The 22,881-nt window shown below is 39.6% G+C and overlaps 1 protein-coding gene across 1 annotated transcript in view; it reads right to left on the bottom strand.

Annotated features, from left to right (window-relative positions):
- Nwd2 (NACHT and WD repeat domain containing 2) overlaps positions 1 to 22,881 on the bottom strand; it is a 161,164-nt gene that overhangs the window by 106,733 nt on the left and 31,550 nt on the right. The gene's annotated exons all lie outside the window — the stretch shown is intronic.

Genomic DNA, 22,881 nt, shown 5'->3' with positions numbered 1-22,881 from the left:
GTACCACAGGTGCCGACACACCCTAACACTTTGGTTTAATTAGCTTATTAAATAGTGAAATTGCTTACTTTTGACAAACTGATGCCTCTGGGCAAAGAGGTTGATCATATACATTTCAAAGAGCTGCTGCTGCTGACTTGTGGAAAAAATGCAGAAGTTATGTGGAAATTCCCAACCCACAGCATTCCAGACTACCTGAACATTTGGTGTAGTAAACTATGAATAATGCCACCCAAGTGGAGCACTTGTTCAAAACTCCAACAGGATTTAAGCTGCAAAAACACACTATGAAATCACAAACACCCCAGGGGTCAAAAAGATACTGTGTTAAAGTTAAAATACTGAGTGTAAAACATCTATGGAATTAACAAATAATGAAAATTAATGTCAAGTCATTTCCAGATTATCAATTTTCATCTCTTTTGCTTAGAGCTCAGCCTTATTTGATTTTTCAAATGATTATTTAGGGAAACTGGTCTATTCCCACACATAACTCAAAGCACTCAGATGCAGTTACTTTGCTGAAAATCCACCAATCATCAGCTACCCAGTTGTATTGTTCAGGAAGTAAAAATGGAGGCCAACAGGTAATTTGGGGCTACATCGCCACTTCTACAGTCCCCCCATTTGTGTATGTGGCCCCTAAGAGAGAAGGCAGCAGAGGTTCTAGAATGTAACCACTAAAGCTCCATGGAAGTAATGGTCTGCTGATTAAATTTCTGCACACACTGTCTTGAAATATTAATCCATAAATTAGGCTGACAATTAGATACACTATAAATAACAAGTTTAATTTGATAGCTTGGCTACTGTAATAAATTTAACACTCGCTTCTCTCTCTCTTGCTGTATTCATTTTCACCTTGGGGTTAAGTGATACTGGCTAAAAGTGCTCCTGGAACAAGAGGCATTCACAGAAGGCCGAAGTGTGAAATTAATTTTCCTTGCTCTGGCTTTATTCCTGTTGACATAAAGGCTCCGCATAAAACATTTCACACTAAAACACTGCCTCTCTTTTTCATATTGATCTTTTTTTTTTCTTTTAAGGTCACTGAGTTAAGCTTTGTGAGAATAATGATCATATTCAACATTTGTCTGTGTGTAAAGATCCATAGTTAATGTTTAAAACCTCCTCTGGTGCTTTCTCAGTATCTTCACATACATTGACTCACTACATCTCCCACTGACGGTGTGAAAGCTGTCTGATGCACTCCATTTTACCCTTGAGGAATCTTAGTTACTAAGTAGCTTGTCCAAGCTTACAAATATCACTGCTACTCAGTTCTTGATTTAATCTAGTAGGTGTACTCCAAAGTCCAAGTTCTTTCTATCTCTCCAAACATTGATCTTAATCCTTTAACCTTTTATTGCCTCACGAAGTTGTCCTTGCTCCTGCATACTCCAGTAAAAACTGGACCTCTGTCTGATGAGTCTGGAAAGTTAGTGTCATGTGAAGTTATACTTATTTTTGGGACTGCACGGCCCCATTCACTGCAATGTAGTGATGCAAGGCAATAATTGCTTTTCTCCAAGTCAACTCAGGCACCAAGGGAATCCTGATTCAGCAAGCACAAGGGTAATTTGGATAGTATTTCAATTCTATGCTATCTTGGGAATCTCATCATCACTACTATTATCATTAATAAGCCTGATAAATAAAGATGAATGTCTATAGCTGATCCTAGACAACATGAACACCACATAAAAATGATTCATATACCCACTCACATAAAAGAATTAAGTTCTTTTTACAGATGGCAATAAAATTTTATTTTAAAATAACCATTATGCATCGTAGGCCATACTCTGCAATGTTCATATCTTGTGTCATCCACTAAACACGGAAGACAATTGTATAGATTTCTGTTGTCAAAATTTTCAAGGCACCTACATATATACAGCTTAAGGTCAGTTAATGCCATTATTTCAACACCAAGATGTTAAAACAAACAAACAAAAACAAAACAAAACAAAACAAAAAACTATGTTTCTGATGAATCTTTAAAAAAATTCAGGGCAGGGCTGGAGAGATGGTTTAGAGGTTAAGAACACTGGCTGCTCTGCTAGAGGACCCTGGGTTCAATTCCCAGCACCCACATGGCAGCTCACAACTGCTTATAACTATTTTAGTCGAACCAGCTCCCTCACATGGACATACCTGCAGGCAAAACACCAATGCACATAAAATCATAATAAATAATTTAAAAACCATTCAGGGCAAAGTTCTCTTCCCTCTAAGTGTGACACTAGCAGTCTAAAGGGCAGTAGTCTGAATAGCATAAACTCTTACTGCATTGAAAAATTTACCCAGGTGAACATCAAAGGGGAGATCATTTTATGCTGGTTGTAGTTTGGGTATGAAGTTTCCTCACAAAAGACTCATGTTTTAAGGGCTTTATCCCCAGCCTGAGTGAGGTGTTACTGGGGGAGATGCTGCACACTTTAGGAAGTGGGATCTGGAAGGGAGTCACTACGTGTGGGAATGTCCTGTCTCAGGCAGGGTCCTCTTTCTATTTCCTGTCAATCATGATGGAGTAACATCTGGCATGTGCTCTCACTGCCATGATGTTCTGCCTCATCAGGACCCCGAATCATTGGAACCCAGGACTGCAGACTGAATTCTCTGAATGATGGAGGGTCAAAATGTGTCCTTTCTCTCTCAAGTTGTTGCTCCTGGTACATATTTTGTCAGAGCAATGAAAAGTGTAATTAACATAGCATCTAAATGTTTTTGATATAAAAAAATCAAGTTACATCATAGAATCAGTCTAGATGTTCACTAACAAATGTATGAATAAAGATAATGCCGCATATACACACAGTGGAGTTTTATTCAGCCATGAAAAATGTCAAAATATTTTTTGCAAGAAAATATATTAAATTGGATATTATGCTGTTAAGTGAAATAAGCCCAATTCAAAAACACAAATATCTAATCTTTTTCTATATGCACATAAAAGACACATAAGTAGAAGGGAGATTATTTGGGACAAGGAAAGGATCATTTTATGGGGGAGAGTTGCAAGAGGAGATATTAGTGCTGAATACAATCAAAGCACATAATATACATGCATGAAAATGTTATAATAAAACCTGTTATTTCACACAATAAACATGTACTACTAATAAAAACAATACAAGTCCAATCAAGAAGTGAAGCTATTATAATCTTTTACATAAAAAGTTTCAACATAATCATGTGAAGATAAAGTTTGCAGAACTATAACCAGAACCCCAAGTGAAGTAAAAATACATTGTTAACCCAAGAGCACTGAGAATGTATTATCCAGCCCAAATGAACAAAAAGTTTATAGGGTTTCTCAAGGAAAATTAAGTAAATATTAGGAAGTGGCATCATTTATGTGAATAGGAAGCACTCAATAGGGTAGAATAAGAATATAATTTGTGAAAACAATTCCTAATGATATTTTTTATGATTCTTGGGTAGATAGAAAAATAATTGGTCAGGGTGGTTGTAGTATATTCTTTTTTATCTTATAAACATTTATATATATGTATGCATATATTATAAATATATTTTGTGTATTACCAGAAGGCCTTAGAGATCTGTTATCTTAAAAGTACATAGGAAATTTATGATAATTATTTACAAATATGTTTTTTCAGCCCTATGATTTCTTCTAGCAATTCAAGTTGTGAGAAAACAGGCAAAAATTGTTTGATTCCAGGAAACACATGGGAGAGGTAATTTACAAAATGGTTCTCTTTCCATTAACATTACATATGATTCTGCAAAGTTCATCAGGATAAGGGCCAGGAAAACCAAATTTAAGTTCTGACGGTAGCTAGTGTGTCTAGTAGGCTTTTGTCCCTCACCGCAAAACTGAGGGGAGAGTGGAATATAAAAAGGACTGTTAAAATTATCCAATCCAAGTTTTTTATTTATTTATTTATTTATTTATTTATTTATTTATTTATTTATTTATTTTAAAGTTTTAAGATTCTGGTCAGTCCTACCTATCCTTCAACATGGAGGCAAGTGTCTGATGGCAGAGCGGAGCTGTGAGTGACAGTTTCCTGGTGGAATGATGACGACAGTGTCACCTCTAAAGACAAATAGGTGATGAATGATACAGCCTTTCCTCAGCATTTTTGTCAACCACTCCCTCATATCATTTCCAGCTTCTCTAACTCCATCCACTGAAGGGACATGTGAAAATATGTAGCTACCACAGTGCAGATGTGCAATCTTGGCTCTAGGGGACGGTCATCCAAAATGGCTATGGCAATACTGTCTGTCTTAGTCAATGTTCTATTTCTGTGAAGAGACACGATGACCATGGCAACTCTTTTTTTTTTCATTTTTCTTTATTAAGGAATTTTCTACTCACTCCACATGCTGTCCACAGACCCCCCCATCCTCCCTCCTCCCATCCCCCAGCCCTCTTTCCCAAGTCACCCCATATCCCCACATCCCCCAATCAAGGTCTCCCATGGGGAGTCAGCAGAGCCCAGCACACTGAGCCTAGGCAGGCCCAAGCCCCTTCCCACTGCACCAAGGCTGTGCAAGGTGTCACACCACAGGCACCGGGTTCCAGAAGCCTACCCATAGACCAGAGACAGATCCTGATCCCCCTGCCTGGGTGCCCCCCAAACAGTTCGAGCCAAACAACCGTCTTCCATATCCAGAGGGCCTAGTCCAGTCTCATGGGGCCTCCACAGCCATCAGTCCACAGTTCATGGGCTTCCACTAGTGTGGCCGGTCATCTCTTCACATCCTCCCATCATGATCTCCATGTCCCTCACCTGCAGTATCTCTCCTCTCTCTCATCAATTGGATTCCCGGAGCTCAGCCTGGTGCCTGGTCGTGGATCTCTGTATCTGCCTCCATCAGTCACTGGACAAAGGCTCTATGATAACAGCTAGGTTATTTGCTAGGCTGGTCACCAGAGTAGTCCGGTCCAGGCACCCTCTGGACCACTGCCAGCAGACCAAGATGGGGTCAACCTTGTGGATTCCTGAGAGCCTCCCCAGCACCCTGCATGGCAACTCTTAAAAAGGAAAACATTTAATTGGAGCTTGCTTACAGTTCAGAGCTTTAGTCCATTATTATCATGATGGGAAACATGGTGTGCAGGCAGACATGGTGCTGAAGAGGTAGCTGAGAGTTCTACATCTGGATGGGCACGCAACAGGAAGAGGGAGAGACATTGGGCCTGGCTTGAGCATTTGAAACTCCAAAGCCAACCCTCAGTGACACACATCCTCCAACAAGGCCACACCTACTCCAACAAGACCACATCTCCTAGTCCCTCTCAAGTAGTGCCATTCCCTAATAACCAAGCATTCAAATCTATGAGCCTACCGGGGCCATTCTTATTCAAAGCACTACATTGTCAGAATCATATCCTTATGGATCAGCACAGAGGTAGGTGCACCCTACAGCATAGAGGTAGGTGCTCCCTACCTCTGCTTTACTCATCCACACTGAACTGTCTTCCTTCACCCCTAGTTTTATGTAAACAATGTTAAAGAAAGTTTCTTACAGATGGGCTGTAGAGACAGGACAATCAGATATATGGGGTCATCAAGATGAAAGAGAAACTGGATGTCTAAACTCTCTGAAACTTCAGGGTGCTCTCATGTAGCTAAGGAATGACATTCCTTAAGATGGGCTACAAGGTCCTGAGGCAAGTGGAATGCTATGGGCTTCAGACTGGATGTGTGAAAGTCTGAATGTTCATGTTCTTTCAAATTAGTATGCAGAAATTCCAGCTCCCCAGGTGATGGTATTAGGAGTCAGAACCTTCAGGAGATAATTAGGGCATGAATATAGAGTTCTTCTGCACGGGATTGTCCTTATGTTAGAGACCTTGGGACATCCCTTGTCATCTCCACCATACAAGGATACAATATAAAGACAGCCATGAGGGAGGGAAGACAAGGGTTATCACCAGACACCAAATCTGTGGGCACTTTGATTTTTGACTTCCTAGCTGACTGATCTCCACAGTGAGGAGAATATTATTATTTGTCTGTCAAAAAAGCTTGACTGATTTTTTTTGTTTGTTTTTCGAGACAGGGTTTCTCTGTGTAGTTTTGGTGCCTGTCCTGGATCTCGCTCTGTAGACCAGGCTGGCCTTGAACTCACAGAGATCTGCCTAGCTCTGCCTCCCAAGTGCTGGGATTAAAGGCGTGCGCCACCACCACCCAGTGCTTGATTTTTATACCCCTTACATATTGAGCCTACTGTTCTTCTATAATTAGGTAAAAACGTAAGAAAATATTACCAATTTGAACTCTGATCATTTCCACATTTGGGGTTGGAGAAAGCTTTTCACTGGTGACAGGAGATAATGCTGTAGTAGTTTTGAGTTGGTGCAGCTGATGACTGGGAGCTCCAGTCTGGGGATGGCAGGGAAGACAGAAGATGAGTCCCAGCAACCACCACGCCCAGAAGCTTCAGTTTTCACATCAGCAAAATAGGGCTCATAATTACACCTTCTGACTAATCTGTGAATAGTAATAATTATGGGAGGTCCTGGGTGCCTATTAAATATTACCTGGTATTCACATCTATAAACTACAGTCACCCATGCACGATGCTCTTTTTTTGTGGTGCCCTAGATTCTAATGGGGCTGAAGAATTCATATAGCACTATGGCCATTGTGATACTGTGGTAGCACATTCCTCACATGCTTGGGATGGTGACGGTGTGTTCAAAGTGTACTGATTTTCCTTTAGAAGCCCAGCACAAAATTATGTACAGTACGTAAGACTTGACAAGGACAGCCAGTGTTCATTTTACTGGATTACGTATTAATATGGGTTTCTTTCTTTTAGTGGATACTCCTCACACTATAAACCATAATGAAGATGGCTAAAAAGCATCGTGTCCTGCTCATCGTGATAAAATTACCCAGTTATTCATTTCTCACAATGCATCCTGTGTAAGTGACAGATGACATTAATGAACAATGACTCCAAAGGGAAGAGCTATGACACTACTTTGACATATGTGGAAATGGGGACCTGGAAGGGTTAAGTAAACTCTCCAAGGACATTCATGGTAGACCTACTTATCATCTTCTTTTGTTTGTTTGTTTTTCAAGACAGGGTTTCTCCGTGTAACCCTGGCTGTCCTGGAACTCACTCTATAGACTAGGCTGGCCTTGAACTCACAGAGATATGCCTGCTTCTGCCTCCCGAGTGCTGGGATTAAAGTTGTGCGCAACCACCACCTGGCTCATTATCTTGACTAAGTGTCTTGAGAGTGGGACTCAGGTAAGGGGAATTGAACGACTCAAAACCAGCAACAGGCTCTGCAAACATGCCTAGTGTAATAATAGCCAGCTCCCAATGCCAAACCAACAGAGAGTAAATGAGAATGATAGAGCTGCATCTGAGGTTTTTATTCACAACCCAGACTGTGCAGAGATTGTTATGGATCTGAAGGTCAATGGTTGGACTTACTGAATTACTGGTGTTTACCAGAAGAGACATTATTTTTACAGCCACAAACGACATTCATTGTGCAAGAAATGGTATCAGTGAAAACTAATAGTTGAAATTCTTTCTAAGCTGCTGAATTTCTTCAAGGTTGGAAAGTGAAACAGGCTCAGGAGAGAAGAAAAATTGTTCTGTACCATATTTTATACATTAAAAACAAAATGCAAGTACTATTTAATCATTCTGACAATAGCTTTTTTTTTTAATCTGAGAAAAACGTATAGCTTATGCTCAAGAGATTCTCAGTGTGGTTTTTGATTTTTGCTTTCAATAACTTTCTGTCAAAAGAGCTGTTGCTTTTATGGAAAAATGCCATATTTAAAATTATGAAGTTAGCAATATTGTCGAATATTGAGGGTTAATGCATAATCCCTAAAAATACTGGCTGAGATAAAGAAAACAGTATGCGTTGTAGAGAAGATGGGGTCCATTTGGAAAAGACACACCTTGTTCTTTGTTCTGTGGGGAATCAAAATGGCCTTGGAGGTTCTATGAAGTTATGTTGAGTTAGGAACCTGGAAACCTTTACTTATTTTTATTCTCTCTCTCTCTCTCTCTCTCTCTCTCTCTCTCTCTCTCTCTGCATGTGTATGTGAATGTATATGTGTTTATGTGCTTTCACAGGTACGCTGGCGTACATGTGAGGGCACATGTGCATATGTGTGTGCACATACGTGTACAAGCCAGCAGTTGGCATATGTTTTGAGTGCTCTCTACTTTGTTTATGAAGGCAGGGCTTCTCCCTGAGCCTTAGCTCTAGGATAGCTAGCCAGCTTGCCCTGGGACTCTGCTGTCTCTGCCTCCTGAGCACAGCGGGGCACAGGTAGGCCACCATGCCTGTCAGGGTTTTGTGCAGTTTCTGGGGATCTGAACTCTAGCCTTCACCCTTGTACAGGAAGCGCTTTGCCACTGGGCTGTCTCTTCACCCTACCTTGTTTTAGATATGAGAAGGATATTGTATTTGTATAAAGAATGGTGTTTAAATTATTTATAATTTCATATCCATAATTTTTTTAACTTAAGTGTTTTCATAATAATTATGATGGTTACAATGCTATAGGATGGAATAAAAATCTATAAGAAAATGTAAATACTTTCATATTGATATCTTTTGTGCCTATTTTGTTACTTAATGTTGCTTCTAATTCTAAATAATGCTTACTCTCACTGTATATCATGTGTGATGACAGGGGGTCCCTATTTCCAAATGTTCATGAAAATCATATGAGAGAACGGAGAACATCATTACTCCATGCCCTTTTATGGTAGAGGCAGCTTCTGCTTTGCTATTGAAAGACCCTGTGCTGGTTTTTGCCATCTTAGAAGAGGGAGTCTCAGCAGAGGCTTTGCCTCCATCAGATTGGCCTGTGGACATGTCTGTAGAACATCTGCTCTGTTAATGATGACGGAGGAGGGCCTAGGCCAGTGTGGGCAGTGTCAACCCTGAGCAGATGGTCCCTAGTGGTATGAGAACGCAAGCTGAGAAAGTGTTGGAAATCAAGCCAGTGAGCTGCGTTCTCCACAGTCTCTGCTTCAGTTCCTGCCTCCAGGCTCCTGCTTTGACTTCCTGTGCCGGCTTCTCTCATTGATGAGATGTTACCTGTAAGCCAATCAACCTTTTCTTTCTGCAAGTTGTCTTTGGTCAGAGTGGTTTGTCATAGCAACATAGTGGTGTCTAGGGCAGAATCTTGCTGGGTAAGAGAAAGTGTCCAAAAGTGGCTAATGCAATGCTGGGACCATCTGCTAACTGTTTGGGATTTAGGACATATGTGGGAAGCCACCATTATGGGACTAGAGTCACAATGTCTAGTCCACATATCACCCCCCAAAGTTACTTAGGATGTGAGCCTGGGCAGATTAAGTTTTCTGAGCCTCAATGTTTCTCATCCACAGAATGGAGCTGCTAAAGCGATAGCTTTACAGATGAGTACAAGATGAACGGTTCATAAATGAAGTGGTTGGGTGGAAGGAAGGCCAATCCCTCTATCCTTGCCCCTTTTCCCCACCACAGTCTTAACAAGTTCACAAGACGTAGTTCAAGAGCGTTCTTAGTTCCACTTACCCTATGGGGACTTTGAAAGAGCTTGAAGGCTGGAATTGAATATTTTTACTCTGTGACATAGAACGGCTCATCAAAAAAAATTGTCTAACTCTATTTTAAACTTTCTGGGCATGTTGCAGGAAGACTACATAGTTAAAAGAGAGGGACCATGGACTGTCCCATAAGGACACACTGAAAGTTCACAGAAGATGGAGATCCGCGGACAGAGCTTGGATCAGAGTTCTGCAACGGGCATTGTGATCTGACTCCATGGTGTACCCGTTTAACTGCGGTGATGTTTTAATCACGTCTCTCACTGGACTGATGTCCGTAACAGTGAGTTCTAAGACAGCACAGACCTTCCTGACACTTGCACCTCCAGACAAGCTCCTGCTCTTTTGATTCTCTCTCTACCAGCTAGGATGTTGACCTTCACAAGCTAGATCCGTGGGTGCCAAGACCTCTGGCTTCCTGAGATGTTTAGACACTGTGAGCCACAGTGAGGATTGGAGAGGGAGAGAGAGCAGGGGAGAGGGAGGGAGAGAGAGGAGTGGTTATAGTTTTATCCTCCAGATTCTGTCCATCTCTGACTGGCTGTACTAGGCCCTGTGGTGGGGCTTCCATTCTAGGGTTGAGAATGCTCTTTCTTCTGGGTCCTTGGGACCTGGCATGGCTGGTTAGCAGCTATCCCTAGGGTAGTGTGCTATGCTGTGCACTCTTACTAGACCATTTCTTTCTCTTCATCACGTAGCCTGTCCCCTTTCATACAGCATCAACAATCAGCCCTTTCTGTGCCCTACCTTTCCTGCTGGAACTCTGAAGGACTGCTGATCAAAGGGGAGTCATGCCAAGCATTGCATTTCCTCTGGCTATGCAGCCCCTCCGCCACGTTCCCCTCCTTTTTTTTTTTTTTTATTCACTTGGGCTTGGTATGCTCTCTCCTAAGTTCTTATAAATCACTCTGTGAATTCTGAAATGATAAAGACTTTTTAAAATCACTCTTGTCCTTCAAGAATTCTTGTTATGTTTACAGTGTGTGTGTGTGTGTGTGTGTGTGTGTGTGTGTGTGTGTGTGTGTGTGTGTGTGCAGGTTCCATACATGCTATGGAACACTGTGGAGGTCAGCAGACAACCTTGGGTGTCCATCTTCGCCTTCCATCCTGTTTGAGACAGGGTCTCATGTTCAGAGTGCGTAAGCTGGAGTGGCTGGCCTGAGCCCCTCTCTCTACTTCTCATCTCACTTTGGGACTATGAGGATTACAGACGTCTGCAGTTGACTTACGTGGATTCTGGGGATCTGAACTCTGGTCTTCCTGTTTTTCACAGCAAGCCCTTTAGCCCGTGAGCTACCTTCTTACCTTCCAAGGAATTAATTCTTTTACATGAAAAACCTCTCTGACTTAACAAGTATAATTTCCTATTTCTTGTTTTGTTTTGCTGGAGACAAGGTCTCACTATGAATGGCCTGACATTTGCTACATAGCCGAAGCCGACCTTGATCTCACAGAAGCCTTCTTGCCTTGACTTCCTGAGTGTTAGAATTGTAGACATGAGCATAAAAAACTTTGTTTATTTGTCTTTCTTATTTTTAGATTTACTTGTGTGAGTTTGGAGGCATTGTTTCAACCAATTATAGTACCAATTAAAGGTAGCAACAGGTAAAAATCAATCTGCATATAAACCAGTACATTTTTCAGAAGAAATTTTGCTTTGTAACCCCTCATTTTTTTTTTTTTTTTTTAAGGACAAATTGCTTTATTTATTTATTTTTTTTTGAACTTTTTTTTTTTAATTTATTTTGCATTACAATTCAGTTCTACATATCAGCCACGGATTCCCTTGTTCTCCCCCCCTCCCGTCCCCCTCACCTTCCCCCCAACCCCCCCCCCCATTCCCATCTCCTCCAGGGCAAAGCCTTCCCCACAGACTGAGGTCAACCTGGTAGACTCAGTCCAGGTAGGTCTAGTCCCCTCCTCCCAGGCCGAGCCAAACAATCCTGCATAGGCCCCAGGTTTCAAACAGCCAACTCATGCAATGAGCACAAGATCTGGTCCCACTGCCTGGATGCCTCCCAAACAGATTAAGCCAATCAACTGTCTCACCCATTCAGAGGGCCTGATCCAGTTGGTGACCCCTCAGCCATTGGTTCATAGTTCATGTGTTTCCATTCATTTGGCTATTTGTCCCTGTGCTTTATCCAACCTTGGTCTCAACAATTCTCGCTCATATAAACCCTCCTCATTCTCGCTAATTGGACTCCCAGAGATCCACCCGGGGTCTAGTCATGGATCTCTGCATCCAGATCCCTCAGTAGTTGGATGAGGTTTCTAGCACAACAATTAGGGTGTTTGGCCATCCCATCACCAGAGTAGGTCAGTTCGGGCAGTCTCTCGACCATTGCCAGCAGTCTGTTGTGTAGGTATCTTTGTGGATTTCTGTGGGCCTCTCTAGCACTTTGCTTCTTCCTATTCTCATGTGGTCTTCATTTACCATGGTCTCCTATTCCTTGTTCTCCCTCTCTGTTGTTGATTCAGCTGGTAACCCCTCATTTTATTTCCTGTGTATAAGTAAACAAACTTAGGCTTATCAGCATATAATTGACAAAGAACATGGGGTAAATGTTATTTCCAAGATAACACTAATAGAGATGCTTTTTACTTTTGAGCACTGAACACTGCACATTTCTTGCAATGTAGACCAGTTATTATACTACAAAACACATACAGCAATGGAATTCTGATTTTTCAAGATGCTATTGCGCTGTATCACAACAAATCGCCAGTTCTGTTTGTTTTGTTTTCTTCTTCAGATTTAGCTGTACCATTACAGAACTGTTTTTGTTTGTTTGTTTGTTTGTTTTTTGTTTGTTTTGTTCACAAATTAACCTTTCCATTTGGTGAGGCAGTATTTTAAAATCAAAGCTTTGTTCCACATCTAAAATTTACTTTGGCTTCCAAAAGCACAAATGTTGAAAAGAGAAGGAGAGTACAACAGGAACATGGAACCAGAAAACTGTAAAGCAAAGTGATGATACATGTCCTAGTCACAAACAGACCTGAAATCCAGAGGTCAAATTGGTTCCTGTGTTTAAGATATGGCTAGTTGTCAACTGCATATTTAAGTTATGCTTTTTTTCTCCCCCCTTTGCACTACATCTTTTTTTTTGTGGTCATTATTTTTTTATATTGTCCAAAAGAGCTGAATGTAGTGGGTATGAATGCCTATACTCAGTAAGACCTTAAAGGATCCAGATTCAAGTTTGGGGTCTTCGAGGTGAAAAGGTGGATCAAAATTTAAAATATCTTGAGCTTTAAATGAAATACTTGTATGTACTCAGGGATGAGCAGATGGCAGAGAACATACTGGGGGGGTGGGTGGGTGACTAAATAACCTCTCAGCACCAAGCAATGAACACAGTTAAGATGACCCTTAGGAAATAAAAGTTAATATTTAAATAAGAAAATATCTACATCTATCTCTCTTTGTTTACAAATGAAGCAGTGATATCATAATCATACTTCAGGGAGACAGATTTCACAAGATTAACTTAGATAGTTTACTAAGCAATTAAATAAGCATAAAGCCAAAAACAATGGTCTTCACGATGATGAAAAACTATAGCATTGCTGCAATATGTTATCTAGAATATACAGTTTTGTATAAAATTTTTGAGAGGTGCGAGGAAATATATTTCAGGGAGAAAATAGTCAGAAAGAATTGTTTCCTGTATCTCCAGGGTCACAACAAAGACTTCAAAGAAGCTAGTATGTACAAAGGTAAAAATGTAAAGATGTTTAAAGAATTATTAAAGTATGAAAAATGCGAGTGAAAATATAAGATATTATGAGACAAAATTATATGAAATCTCTAGAGTTGACAACTACAATAATGGATAAAACTTACTAGAAAGTCTAGTGGCAAATTTGAGGTATCAGAAGAATCCATGAAAGATGGATCAGTAGCTATTATCTAAACTAAAGACTTAAGAATAAAAGCAGATGGAACAGAGCCTGAGAAATATTACATGAAATACAGCAGCAAATTCGAGAGTCCCAGAAGAGGGAAAGGGAGATAAGAGCAGAAAATCTTTCTTCCCTGATAAATAAGACAACACTTTCCAAAGCTGATGGAATGTATTAGTTTGTGGATTCAAGAAATTTAGTAAGATGCAAGATGAGTACAAATAGATTAACCATTTGACAAATCATAGCAAAAGTATGAAAATGAGAAAAGAGAACACTGAACACAGAAAGGAAAGCAGGTAATTCCACATACCAGATCAGTACCATTACTGACTTCTCTTAGAGACAATGGAGGCCAGAGGCAGTGGAATATTTCAAGCAAAATGACAAGAGCCATTAATAAAAATTTCCTGCAAATCAAGAATTCTATACCCATTAAAACTATCTTCATAAAAATACAAAAAAAATCTTTAAGGTCAATGTGCACTAGCTCTACTGTAGTAATCAAGCAGTGTGGTATGAGTAAGGACAAGGTTATCAGTGAAGCAGGATGAAATCAGACGTAGAACCACACATTCACTGTGAAGTGACCTCCGACAAAGATATCGAAACAGTTTTGGGGGAAGGCGAGACGGTCTTTTCAAAGAGTGGCACAGAGACAAATGGGTCAACATGCATAAAGTGAACTTAAATCTTTACCTGTGACCTTAATCAACTCAACCTGAATCACAGACCTAAAAGTGAACGTAGGAGGCTGCAGAAGAGAATAACAGTTATTTCAAAGTCGAAAAAGAGTTCTCTGGGCATAAAATGCACTGAAAATTAAAGTTATTCTTCAAAATGAAAGACTTCTTTTCCTCAAAAGGTATCACTTAGAGAATGAAAAGGGCATGAAAATATGGACATGGATGCATGACACAGAACTTATACCTTTAATATATTCTGAAAGCTCATCAAATCACACAATTATGCTTTTCATTGTTTTATGAAAGACTGTTAGTTATAATATTATGGACTAACATTCTACTCTTTAATAACTTAGCAAATTTACCATTTAGTAATACAGGTAATCAATCTAATTAAAAATGATTTAAAAACCTGCCCATAGCTTCACAAAAAACATAGACGATTGGCTGATAATCACCAGAAATGATACATAACATTTGTACCTTTTATAGTGATACGAATTAAGGCATTACTCACTGGAAGACTGGTTGTCACCTTCTGACGTAAGACTCGTGAATTCCTTATCTATCTTGATGGAAGTATCAGGTGACAAATGAGTTTTGGAAAAGACAGGTTCAAGCTTAAATATACCTTCTGAGCCAACAATTCCTCTCATAGCCATTTAATCAACAACTAACAAAAAATTTGACCCTGATGTAAAGGTTTATAAAGCCCAAACTAGAAATGACCTAAAAGTCAATTAATAAGATCATGTGGAAATAGTTTTCAGTGTGTTCATTAGGCATAACACAGTGATAAAATGATTGGGTCACTGATACAGACTGCAAAGAAAGGTAAGTATTGAAAACTTTATGGCAGGATCAAGACAATATTATTGACTACATCAATCTGTTTGAATGAAGCTTAAAACCAAAACTAATCAATATGCATAGAAATGACAAGATTGCACCTTGTATAAGATGGCCAGGCAAGTGTAGGCCTCCTGGGTAGTGACTGAGTAAGGGAAGTGATCTACAGCTTCACTGGAGTTTGATTACTCAAGTGAATGTATTCTCAAAACTGACAAATAATAAAATATTTACATATTTTATTATTTCATAAAAGATTGTTAGCTATGAGATTATGGACTAACATCCTATTTGTTAATGTAGACATCAATTTTGCATCACTCATGAAATAAATTACAAGCAACCATGGAGAGCAGTATGGGCAGAGACAAACACACACATGTCCTGAATCAAACCAGTTGTAACTGGTGCCATTTTTAATATGTTCGATTTTTATTTAAGAGACTTTCTTGTGACTGTAGTGCAATGATGGCCTCTTTGCTATAGACAAATGTATAGGCTATCACATTGATTCTTGTATGATATTTGATTCTTAAACACATATGCGTAATACTAATGAAAACAAGAACCGCAATAACAAAGGGATTCCTTAAAAGCTGGGGGAAATCAGAAATTCCTTCTTACAAATATTACCTGACTGCACCGTACTGTGATCAATTACTGGAAATACAGCCTGATGATTTATGTAATTTGTCAAGTGAGCTTCAGTGATACTTAGATAATTTTTAATGCCATTACACTATGCTAGGTGTTTAAGAGAACTCCGGCTCAGGTACTTACCTGTCATGTCTGATTCACTGTATCTGCCTTGTGACTCTTTCTGGCCTCCTATCTTACCTACTCTCTAATTCCACTATGTACATGGTTGCCAGAGTAATTTTCTTTTCTTTTTTTTTTTTTTTTTTGGTTTTTCGAGACAGGGTTTCTCTGTGTAGCTTTGCGCCTTTCCTGGAACTCACTTGGTAGCCCAGGCTGGCCTCGAACTCACAGAGATACGCATGGCTCTGCCTCCCGAGTGCTGGGATTAAAGGCGTGCGCCACCACCGCCCGGCCAGAGTAATTTTCTTAATGCATCATTTTCTTCATGAAAATTATTTGCTTTTTTTTTATTTTGCTCTGTAAATACTGCGAAACAGCTTTTTAAGGTTCTCAGTAATGACAGGGCACATCCCCCAATGCCAATAAGCGATCTTACTGCACAAAGGTGCCATATTTCAATCTGTGTGTGTAATTGTCTCATCCACATTCAAGCCTGGCTGCCAGCAGCACTGCATATTTATGGAGTCCTGCTGGCAGGGCTCTATCCAGGGTGCTGATCATCTAAAAATGAATGCGGTGGAGTCCTAGCTCTTCATTAGTTACTGAATTTGGAAACAAGGCATAGACACTAGATATAGAGGGAAAAACAGAGTGAAAGGTTGATGTTTAAGAATCATTGCTTAAGCAGTGATTTTCACAGCTAAATCAGGATGGCTTCTGGCAGGAAGTAGATCTTAGAAATGTGAAAAATCCACAGGTTTTGATGAGTAGTGAGTAAAGAGAACACTTTGGGAGAGGGAGCGGAAACATAAAAGCTTAATTTGATGAATATTTGGCAGATACAAAGAACTCATCTATTTGGCAGGATAATGCCAAATTGTGAAAGGTTTGGAACCTCAGACTCTTGAGTTCAGACTTTCTCCCACAGGTGATGAGGGTCCTGAGATACTCTGGGTTGAGAAGGAACATTTTTTTTCAAATACAAATCACTCTTCCCTACTGAGAAGATGCCAATAGGCAGTTGGATAGGTGACAGGTCTGGGAAGGAGAGTGGTGGGAAAGGAGTGGGTGAGGTTTGAAGGCTGAAGACTGAGAGCAGCGACATGGGTCCATAACACCAGAACTAAACCAAATCAAACTTGAGGTTCCCAGAGGCAGAGTCTTCTTCATATTGTTATGATTGTATCAGCTAATATTTTTAATTATGTTGTCACAATATGAATATCAAGTCCTGGTGCTTGACAAGCACTCACACTTACGTTTGCTTTAAGTCCAAGAAACATTTTAGGACCCTGATCATGGGAGTTTTATTATTTCAAGCTTTCAGCCTCTAATTTCAATGACCTACAGAATGCAGCAAGTTACATCCTTAAGTTCTTAACTCAAGGACCACTGTCTTGTCATACAGATGCTATTTTGCCCAGAAAAGGGGCAGTTAGGATAAAGACAGGGTCTGCACAAGAGGTGGAAGCTGCCCCTGTGTCCTGATAGACAGGCTCTTATACATTTTTAAGACGTACTGCCTCTGGTGGACCTGGTGTGGCTAGAGTGGTGCTGATTTCTGCTAATTCTACCTCAGCTTTCTGTTCCTTCATCTTTTTGCCTTGCCGTCTTTAAATCAGTAAGTTATTCAATATGAATCATATCCCTTCATTTGCATAAACAAGCACAGTAAACCCCTGATAAGTGATTAAGTAAATGAATGACTGAATGAATCATTGAAAAATATGGAAAATTTGCTCTTCTGCTATGACAATTTTTAATTAATGTGAACATGAAATATTTATGATTTCTAGTAATAGAGTTATCTCAGAGATCCCAGAACGGAGGCTGCTTCTACCAAGACTACAGTTTTCTGTTTCTTCTGTTTCCTTTTTTGCCTCATGGGTTTTAGAACACACTATTACCTCTGCTGTCTTTCCTTTCTACCTGAATTCTACTCATCTTTCAAGTGCCAGCTTAAGCTATAAAATTTTCTCAACTCATTAAGCTTCATAATGCACCTAATTCCTCTGAATTTTTAACACTTATTTTAATTAACCTTGAGCTGCCTTGAGATATCTCTTGTGCTAAAATATTCTTTTCAACCCAATTTAATGCACTTACTGTATTTTTACTATCAGTATGGCACAGCACAAGGTTCTGGGTGGGGGCATTGGGAACAGATATAAACAGATCCTTTAGGGACTCAGCACATCAGTAGAGTGAAATAAAGCAAAATATGATCACTGCCATCAAAGAAAAATAGAAAAGATAAAATAAATATGATATGATACAATAAACAATGGTAAAAATTAAGACAAATATAAATGTGTAGCTGAAGTTTTTCTGTGTCCTGCCTGGCCTGCAGTCAGGACAAATCTCTCTCACCCACCAGTCCTGCAGTCACTCAGACCCAAGTAAACACATAGAGGCATATATTAATTAAAACTGTATGGCCTAATGGCTCAGGCTTCTTGCTTGCTAGATCTTACATCTTAAATTAACTCATTTCTATAAATCTATACCTTGCCACCTGGCTTGTGGCTTACCAGTATCTTTACATCTTTCTTCCCTGTGTCTGACTGGCAACTTCTGACTCAGCCTTCCTGTTCCCAGAATTCTCCTCTCTCTTTGTCCCGCCTATACTTCTTGCCTGACTACTGGCCAATCAGCACTTTATTTATTAACCAATCAGAGCAACACATTCACAGCATACAGAGCAATATTCACAGCAATGTTGGTGTGAAAAGTCACACCAATTCATAGCTACAGAGAAGTTTTTTTTCTTTTTGGTCATACAGTGCTTCCCACTTCTCATCTCCAGCTTCCATACATCATCATCTGGCCATGACAACTGATCTAAAGTTTGGACATGTGAACTTGGCTAGGCTAAAGTTATTTTGTTTTTTAATGATTGTAATTGAAATAGATTTTCATCATTTCATCCCTCTCTTCACTCCCTTCAGTCTCTTTCAGTTACCCTTCCTTAAACCCCGTCTACTCCCCCCACTTTCAAGTCGATATTGACAACCTCTTTTTCATTGATTATATTTGCTACACACACACACACACACACACACACACACACACACACACACACAAACACACACACACGCACATATGTACAAATATATATAAAAAAGAACCTACTAAATCTGTTTTTGCTGTTTATGTGTATGTAGTTTTATTTATTTTATTATGGTTTCAAGCCTGACTACTCTGTACTGGACAAATGAGTCTTATCCCAGTATAGGCTAATTCTCCTTCTCCCAGTAGTCAATAAGTGCCTGCAGTTCTTTGTCTCTGTTTGGGACCCCCCAAATTTCCCTTTCCGTGTTAACATGTCCATCTTTATTGCTATTGTTCTGGTCTTGTTTATGTAGGCATTTCTCAGAGATGCCATTTCACAGCAGACTTCCTGGTATTCTGGCTCTTACAATCTTTCTGTTGCCTCTTTCATGATGTTCCCTGAGCCAGAGATACAAGAGCTGTGATGCATAAGGGTGCAAGAAATGGCACTCACATGTTGATGGTAACCAACATCTGTCTAATTTGATTAACATCCACTCAAGAAGGGGAAAGTCATGCCTTGTACCAGAAACCCAGCCAACTTCCAGGAGCCAGTGACATGAATTTTAGGAAATAATTCACTGCTGCCAATTTGTTAGACCAGCACAATATAAATCTTAACCTTATACCCATTGTTAAGTGTAGCTGCCACTGCTCATTAAAGATGCTTCTCTTTACAGAAAATGGAAGGCCATCACATAAAACCACAGCTAGACACAATGCAGAGATCAGTGGATTAATGGGGGACCAGTCCCAGTGGATACATCTAGCTCAATTTTTTTCTTCTGAATTTTCTTCAAGTCCTAGCTGAGGGACAACACCTTTTACTTCATTAAAAGGTGTAAAACTGTGATCTGAGAATGATCTCTGGCTACGTCCACTTCTGCTAAAGAGTCTGTCTGAGAGCACCTAGTCAGTGTTCTCAAAGAAATAATGGCAATAGTGAGTCCTTCAAGTTCCTGACTGTAGCTGCTTTTGAGGCCAAGTATTGCTTTATCCTTTACCACTGAGTCTCTTGAATGAACAGCATCTCCAACTCTTTGTTTAACTGAGTGTAACTGGAGTTTTCATCATCTACAACCAGCCAGCTGTGTCTAACATGAGGCCTGAAAGCCACATAAGTCCCAGAGTAGTTATGAATATGATCCAGCTCATTTGCAGATGACAATGTCATTGCAATGTCCAAGTTGGACACTGTCCTTGTTAGTTTCAGATATCACCTTGAGACAATCTAGAGTGTTTCGTCTCAATTGAGGGATTGCTCATATCAGATTGGCCTGGGGCCATGTTTGTGAAGAATTGCCTTGATTGATGATCAATGTGGGAAAGCCCATCACTCTGGGTGTGAAACCATTGCTAAACAGTTTGACTACGCTGTATAAGAAGGGTAGCTGAGCAAGCCAGGGAGAGTCAGAAGCAGTGTTCCTCTGTGGTTCATGCTCTAGTTCTGGCTTGAGCTCCTGCTCCATATTCTGTATTATCTAAGTAATGGACTGATACCTAGAAGTGTAAGCCAAATAAACCCTTTCCTCCTGAAGTCGCTTTTGGTCAGAATAGTTTTTATTTTTTAAATCATAGAAACAGGAAAGTTAATCAATACAGAAATTCATGAGATTCACTGAATGGAGAACACATTTTTCTTTTGAGACTGGTCTAAAAAGAGAGGTAGTATTCTGAAGAGTGAAGTTTCATGAGTATAGGATGTAAAGTGGGACATTCTTGCCAGAAAGGATAGACTTAGAAGTCTGGTAAGGAATGAAGGTGAAGAGAGGTCTGGGCCATCCTTGCAAATCCTTGAATCTAAAGTGGAAAATTTTCTTTCATTTCTTTTTTTTAAAAGGATCTAATATATGGTAACCTAACTATCAGCCAGAACCTCATTTCTGAAATTTCTGAATGTTACCTGACATGTTGGATTTGACTAAGCTAGTGATCTGTATATGGAAAGAAAAAAAAACTGTTCTGCATTATTTGGGGGATGTAAAGTGGTCAGAGTGAAAGCAGAACCAGGGATGAATGACGCGTGAGCAGAGGTCACAGGGTGGAGGCTATGCTGCCGGCTTTGAGTGTAGAGGAGGCAGACATGAGCTAAGCACTTCAGACAGAGTGAAGAAGACAGAAAGGGCAGCGACCCAGGTCTGAATTACATCTTCTGGAGGTGATGCAGACCTACCACTGAGTTTGTATCAGCCCAATAAAATGCAGTTGAGGCTTCTGGCCTCCCCAAGTCAATACACTCACACTGTAAGCCACTGAACTTTTGGTAACCAGTCATTGCCAGCAGGAAACTAGTGAAAATTATTTATTGTTGTGTATTACTAGTTTCAGTAATTAGCTTTGACCCTTGCAGATGTGAATGTCAACAATCCTACTGCATACACCTCATTTTTCATATTTTCATGTGTCTTTCTATAGAGATTGTGTAGCACAAGTCCACGGACTCTTACCAGCTGATACAATTCACTTAGGGTTATCTTATGAGAGCTGTGTCATGTGTCACACCATACCTGCTGTGATTTGGTATTTGTTCACCAATGGCTTATGTTTTGGAAGCTTGATCCTTAGTGTGAACATGCTGAAAGGTGGTGAGATCTTTATGAAGTGGGGTGCTATGGAAGATCATCTGATCTTGCAGGGGTATTGCCCTTTTAAGGCAGTTCCTGTGGGACTCTGAGGTGTCTCTTGCCAGAATGAGTCATTTTATGACTTCTGTCTTACAATGTGCTCACATCCTCTCTCAATTCTCTCTCTAAAACGTGATGTCGTGGAGGGAAAGGGGTTCAGAGCCAGCACAATACTTTGCATCTTTGAGTCACCAAACCTGGGAAGTAACCTACTTTTCTTTGTATATCAATGAACCTCAATTATTTATCACACTAACCATAAATGCACTAATGCTTCAAACTAATGTTTCAGTCAGTGACAGACAGAATGCATATATGATGATGGTTCCATAAGAATGCATAGCTTAGTGACACATAACCATCTTAGTTTCTATATTTTTCATACAACGACACAATCCGTCATTAATCTAGTCAGAACATATCCTTGTCTTTAAGTGACATGGCTAGACATCATTACATCTAGATCTTCAGGTCTTTTTATTAAAATAATTATGCATGGCTGTCATTATTATCACAAGGTATTATTCCTTTCCCTCTACAATTGTGGGGGGTAGTAAATTTTTTTCAATCAAGTCACAGAACTATTGGAGTTGGGCTTGGTATACAAAAATAATTTCTTATCATCTATTTTCAATATTGTTGAAATTTATGACAATTTATACATTTAGTGGCTGGGACATCTGTTTTCTCTCATCCTCCATATTCAACATTAAGCACTCTCCAGAATAGCTGGATAACAAAATTGTACAGTGAAAAAGTATGCCAAAGGTAAAATTTTACATTTTGTTTATCTATCTTATAGTTGTCATTTTGACTAGAAAATATTATCATGTTGTTAAAATATTAAAAAAATACAATTTCCCTGCAAATATGATAGTCTTTTATAGAACTTAAGTGGAAAGCATTTTTATACGTATGACATATAAACAAATTATTGAAATATAAACAAATTGGTGAAAAAGTCCAGCTGCTGTTTTTGTTCCTGACTTTAGTTTATAAGACAAAACCTCACTTTTAATATATCACTTTAGATCTTTTGAAAATATCCAGTGACATGTCAAGAGCATTGGTTTTTATTTGATTTTACGAAGCAGGGAATTTCACAGTGTTCTGTACCCTCAACGGCTTTCAAATACAGATTGAGATATCTGTTTGACATATGGACACATCCAGATATAAATACATTCAACTTCCTCAGGCAAAAATCTCCGGAACGCCAAGTTTACCGGCTATGGAATAAAATGACCTATTTAGGGAAAAAGGTCAATTGGTTACAAAAATCAAAATCATAAACAGAACAGCTTCAGGAGGAAGGGGCTAGAAAACATCTTTCCACCAAGGGACTGGCAGTTTGGAAATGGCACATCCATGGGCAGTAAGGCAAGCTCTTCTAAAAAGCTCGGCACATCAGAGAGTTATTCTCATTATTTAACCGTCAG

The sequence above is a fragment of the Peromyscus californicus genome, unplaced genomic scaffold (genome assembly GCF_007827085.1).
Source record: "Peromyscus californicus insignis strain IS unplaced genomic scaffold, ASM782708v3 Scaffold_13__1_contigs__length_99412109, whole genome shotgun sequence".
NCBI lineage: Eukaryota > Metazoa > Chordata > Mammalia > Rodentia > Cricetidae > Peromyscus > Peromyscus californicus.
The sequence above is the reverse complement of the archived record's forward strand: the minus strand, read 5'-3'. Positions and strand labels throughout refer to the sequence as shown.